The sequence below is a fragment of the Alosa sapidissima genome, chromosome 23 (assembly GCF_018492685.1).
Source record: "Alosa sapidissima isolate fAloSap1 chromosome 23, fAloSap1.pri, whole genome shotgun sequence".
NCBI classification, from domain to species: Eukaryota; Metazoa; Chordata; class Actinopteri; order Clupeiformes; family Clupeidae; genus Alosa; species Alosa sapidissima.
Genome location: NC_055979.1, coordinates 25,190,928 through 25,197,110, shown reverse-complemented (window position 1 = coordinate 25,197,110; position 6,183 = coordinate 25,190,928). Strand labels below are relative to the sequence as shown.

The 6,183-nt window shown below is 40.2% G+C and overlaps 1 long non-coding RNA gene across 1 annotated transcript; it reads right to left on the bottom strand.

Moving 5' to 3' along the window:
- Nucleotides 1–273: 273 nt before the first annotated feature.
- Nucleotides 274–959, bottom strand: LOC121698160. Its single transcript, XR_006026703.1, has 3 exons — nucleotides 782–959; nucleotides 500–601; nucleotides 274–417 (listed from the first exon to the last, which is right to left on the bottom strand). It is a non-coding gene; the product is annotated as an uncharacterized LOC121698160 (long non-coding RNA).
- Nucleotides 960–6,183: the final 5,224 nt, after the last annotated feature.

Here is a 6,183-nt window from a genome sequence, read left to right as displayed (position 1 = left end):
TACCACACCGTGTTGTTTACCAGTACACACCGAGAAAATAGCTCCCTCCATGTGGCGGATCCAGCCTTGTACAGAGACCGCCTATATGATGGGACAAAAGAGGAACAGCCAGCTCCCAGCACAAGAGCTGTAAGCGTGCGAGCTTAAGCAAGTGATGTTAGTCCCAGCAGTTACAGAGAGACCATGCAAACAAACAAAAAGACAAACAAAATGAAAGCAAACAAACAAACCCAAAAACTAACAGTAAAACAGTGGCTGGCCTGGTCCCTTTTAAAAGAAATGGCACATATTAGTTACCATGTACATTCCACAGCACAATTACACAATGGACATATGTAGTAAATATAAGCCTACTTTGCAAGAGCGTTCACTACTCCCCACAGCACAGTGACACAGGAAGAAAGGAACATTCCAGTGCTACAGATTTAAAGAAACATAGTTAATTGATTTATAACTACCAATGTAAACAAACTAAGATCATAAATATAAAACAAATTACCAGAGCATCAGTGTCTGTAGCCCAGCACTCATAAATCTTAAAATTAGGCAGTCACCTCAGTGTCCTCCATGAAGAGTGAAACACATGGTTCTAGCATTCACCCTGGTAAGTTAAAACAAGTCATGAGAAGTGAGTTCTACAAACACACACACACACACACACACACACACACACACACACACACACACACACACACACACACACACACACACACACACACACACACACACACACACACACACACACACACACACACACAGCATGGAACATCATATTCATTACCTGCATGACAGGGGACCTTAACAGTCACAAAGAGCAATTGGTGGCAGCAGCAAGAGAATGTGAGCGCTCAACAAACCAAACTTTATAACTTCCTAGTTAGTCATGTGACCTGTCCCATGTGACCACCCTTGCAGTCACACAAGCCACACTGGTTGCCAGTGCAGGTGGGCACATAAACCAGAAATCCCCACATCCCCACAGTATTATTTCATGATCGCTAAACGTTTGATTCTTTTTAATGTTGTCATCAGTTAACTTCATTCAACTGAGCTTGTATGTAGGCTAGGCTCTGCCGTTCAGTTGTGGATGTTCGTAAATTGTGTTTATGGGCGGAGAAAGGCAGAGAAAGGCGCAGTTTACACTAGTTTGATAAATACGACGAAACTTGGGTCTGACAGCGTTCGCAATCTGCGGTTTGTCCATGACGCTGATAACACTACGTTCGCAAATGTACATAGCCTACATCTGGCCCACAGCGTCTTATAAGGCACGATGTCTTGTGCATGCTCACATTAAATCTCTAAAGCTACTCAGAGACACAGCGTCCTATAAGGCACTATGTCTTGTGCATGCTCACATGAAATCTCTAAAGCTACTCAGAGGCATGGAAGCATCCAAGCCCAAAATGGCTACTATCACAGCCAATCACAACCAATTAAGAGAATTTGAACTTGTGCTACAAGGGGTGACAAGCAGTGTTGTAATGTAACGGAGTACAAATACTTCGTTACAGTACTTAAGTAGACATTTCACGTATCTTGTACTTTACTTCGCTATTTAAATTTATGTCAACTTTCACTTTTACTCCACTACATTTCCTAGATAAAATGTATACTTTTACTCCGTTATATTTCCACTAAGCATCTTCGTTACTCGTTACTAAAATATAAAATTAGAAGAAATGTGTGCGACTGTTATCATAGACGACCACCCCCGACGATAGTGGTGAACTCGGTGAACAGGGTAGTGGTGAAGATAACGTCATACACCTGTGGCCGTATTTGCAAGGAATGTTTCTGTACATAGGTAGCTTTCTGTGAAGCTGAAAACTCCGCTACCTGCCTCAGCGGCCTGTGAAAGGCTATTTAGCGTCGCAGGACTTGTCTTCAGTCCAAGAAGAGTAAGACTGAATCAGGCCCGGGGTGGGAAATCGGGAGAATTCCCAGTGGGCCGCTTCACTTTTGGGCCGGTCGAGGAAAAAAATATTGACATTTGTCACGTAGCCTATCTTTTCTTAAAGTAGGACACGTTCCGCATTCTGTGCATGACACTAATGCAATGCTTCTGCATGGGTTGTAGCCTACGTGAGGGAGTTCTCCCCTCCAAAAAAGATTAGGTTGGGTCCATATAACCCGTCTTTTCCAAAAAGTTTTCTCAGATACGGATAGCCGAGCCGGCCCTACAGTACACACAAGCGCCAGGAAGGATGGATGGTAGAAAGAGGCCAGGAGAGACTGAGCAGCAGATCAACCAGTCGACCATTGAAAATGATGAGCCCAAAATTAGTGATGAGGAGGCCATGACTACAGGGACAAGTAGAGAGGATAAATTAAAGTTATTTAATGTAAGAAAGAGCAATTACCCTACAGTACATGATAAACCTATATGCCTTGTTTGCTCAGAAGAGAGTGTAGTAAAGGAGTAGGCCAAATCACCAAACAACAATATAGCCTACCCATGCAAAAAACATGTAGCCTAAACATTAGTTTAATATGCCTTTTTGTGGAAGCGTGGGATAGGCTACATTTCAAAGGCTTTCTTTCTTTCTTTCTTTCTGTTTATGTTAACTTGTGGAATAGTGGAATATTTTTTGTTAACTTCTTAGTTGAAGTGAATTATTATATAACCTTTACACATTTGTTGAACCATGGTACTAATAAAAACTACAGGATAGTAAGAGCCGAAATGTTGCTTCATTTATCCAATTTCCACCACTATGAAAAACGTGGGCTGGTCTTGGGCCTGAAACTCCCAAGCACTGAATTCTGGCAACTTTGAAAACCAGCTTCTTTTGAAGATGAACAGACACCTTTTCAGTTTCAACTAATGACTGGCATAATAGTAGCTGGACATAGGTGGCCTGTGTGTGTGTGTGTGTGAGACTGAGATGGTGACCTGGGGAGTAAGCCCTAGAAATGCTCATACCACATGACCAAAATTTTCTCCCTACAAGCAGGTCATTTTTTTTAAAGAAATAAGTTATTTATTTTTCATTTTTACCTGAAGTTCATACAAAAGTGACATTTCTGTTTCTGTTTTTTTCTTTGATGTCAGCTCTAAGAATATGCTGTTTGTTCTTTGAACTTAAGAGAATTGTGCCTGAAAAGTCCTAGAAAAGAATGTGATTTTGATTTGATGAGTGAGATTAAGAAGATATATGGGAACCCTGAATATGCTTTATGCTTTAAGAAAGCCAAAATAAAGTTCACAATAAAAGCTTGCTTTTTACTTTTTACTTTTACTTCAAATACTTAAGTACATTAAATATCAGAAAATTACTTTTGATACTTAAGTACAGTATATATCAGATACTTTAAGACTTTTACTTAAGTAATATTCTAAAAGGTAACTTTCACTTCTACCAAAGTCTTTTTCTAGTGCGATACTTGTACTTTTACTCAAGTATTGCTTTCTAGTACTTTATACAACACTGGTGACAAGTGGTATGGGTGAATCCAGATGAATCTGTGACCGCATTTGCTCAGGTGATCCATCTGGCAATTATTCAATTCACAGTGACTTCCCAATCACCAAAAACCCAGGAACAAATTATAACTGCTTATGCAGCATGGGGTGATCTTTATATTATTGTGATTATATGCCATTTATGCTATTTTGTCAATGCATATTCCGGTCTTACTCAAAACTGCTCTGATTCATATTATTTTGGTCCCTGGATTTTTTTAAGTGGCCTGCAGTTTATTTGGTGGCATAGCAGTTAATCTACGAAGAATTAATGTGTTTTAATTGACAATGGAGTAATGAAGAGTGAAGTAATTGCATAATCCCATAGTGACTTCATCATTAGTTCATGGTGAATAACAGGTCATGATATCAGTAATTCATTAATTAAATCATCTTGAGACGTACTTTAGTTAATCATATGAAGTGTCCCTTTGAATTGTGTGAAAAGTGTTAAAGTCAATTAAAGTGTTATAGGTATCCAATGCAAATTCATTCTGATTCGTTTTTTTCTACACTCCCCCTGCATTTGCGGAGTATTTTACACAACGGGCATAGGGTACATCTTGGAAGGCGTGCCATTCTCCCTATTGCAAGTTAGCTTATCATCAAAATGACTTTGAAGCTGTTAAATTGAGGTAAACACATCTATAGGTTGCCTTAAAGGTAAATATCTGACAACAGACAGACAAATGCACAAATTGGAGTTTAATGATACTTTAACGTTCTGCACAAAGCATTTCAGGCTTGGTAGGCCTACAATTTGACTGACTTTGGTTGTCACGAAAAGGGTCCCACAAACTTCAAACTGCTGTCCTTGTTGTAACAAGGTATTTCCCACTGTCTTCCCATACTTTCCAAGGAGATCGTTACAGTGAAGATCTGGTTTTTCATTACACTCATATGAACTTTGAAGACATTATGATTTGAAGACATTATGACATTATGATTTTCATGCTCATATCATATACATTTATTGAAATAGATCTAAAGTCTGTGTTTGCTCTAACAACATTTCATTGTTATTCTGTGACGATGACATCAATAAACTGAATTAAACTGAACTGAAGAATATTGTTACTTGGAAATAATAAACTTGTTCCAATCTCAGTACTGTCTTTGTGCACCTAACAAATCATGACAATCATTCTTGTGTCCTTAAGGTCTCCTCACTTCACTTGTTTCGAGGTTTACACTGATTTTCCATCTGAAGACAGTGGTTTTCATGGACACTGATTTTCCATCTGAAGACAGTGTCATAGGTTCAGGAGAGTTTGAATTCATGCAAGATCTATGCCACTGAGCTGCTTGGCACAGAATGTTTGGGTTAATTCACTGTTGCATTAGTGCAGTTTATTTCTATTCTTTAAGTGGAACACTTAAGCGTTTCGTCCATTGCTGTTCATGTTGCTATCAAGAAGAGGATGAAAGAGCTGCCAGCCTTAGACGGCACAGCTTCTGAATTTGCTACACTTGTAAAATCTTACAAGCCCATAGACGTTAGCTCTTGTCTTTTTTTCACACGCTATACAATACATTCAAAGACAACAGTAATTAGACGCACCACAATGTTTCATCAGAAATCAAATCTACATGAATCAATAAGTCTCACAGCTAATTAAATGTCCTCTAGGGTCTCTGAACGTCATTCTCACACAGAGCCTCTTGGCAGAAACTCAGGACGCGCTTTCACCCTGGCCGTCGAAACGCAGCCAGCATCTCAAAAACCTGCGCTGGCTACGCCTCCCCCAAGCTAGCTGCTGAGCTGTTTGTTTAGGAATCTCTGCCTGAAAATTGTATTCCATCGACCATGCTCACTATCAACACACAATTATCTGGGTTAATCATGTGGAACAGTGGCAAATTCACCTGGGGCTTAGGAACTAATGACATTCTCGTCTGGCCTGCTTTAGTGAAATAGCCTAGCACCTGCAGCAGGAACAGGGAGATTGCCAAAGAAAATTTGGTCTCATTTTGCCCTCTCTCCTCTGTGCTCTCTCTCTCTCTCTCTCTCTCACACACACATACACATTCATTCTCTCTCTCCCTCCTCCTCTCTTTTTCTCCCTGCCCTTGCACTCTCTCTGCTCCCTACTATCTCTCTCTCTCTCTCTCTCTCTCTCTCTCTGCCTCTATCTATCAGTCTCTTGCCCTCAGACACTTTATCTTTTACCTTTGGCTTTTATATTGATTCTGTATTCATTTAGTTCAGAGGCTTCTTTGTCTGCTTCTTTGTTTTGTCTCTTTTCAATATTTTTGTTTCAGACATGTCATATTCCAATATAATTTTTACACCTTCTTTTGGACCCTTTTTTCTAAAGAAAAAAAAATATATCAACAAGCAGAAATCTGATTGAGAGCAAGCAGGAGTAGCTGGGTTTGTGTGCTTGTGAGAGAGCTGTCTCACAGCTCCAGCATTCCCAGTAAACAGCATTCACACTGCATAATTACTGAGAGATGTCTGCTTACAGCCAGGCCGCTCTCACCTCTCTCTCTCTCTCTCTCTCTCTCTCTCCCTCTCTCTCTCTCCCTCTCTCTCCCTCTCTCTCTCTCTCTTTCTCTCCTTCTCTCCTTCTCCCTGCTCTGCCACCTCTACCCTCCCTATAAAGTCGTTCCACTGCGCCCATACAGTATAGGGAAGCGTGTCCCCATTGTTCATAATTATTTATCAATATCCAGCGCGGTATTTCCCCATCACTGATTGCACTCATGTGTGAAAT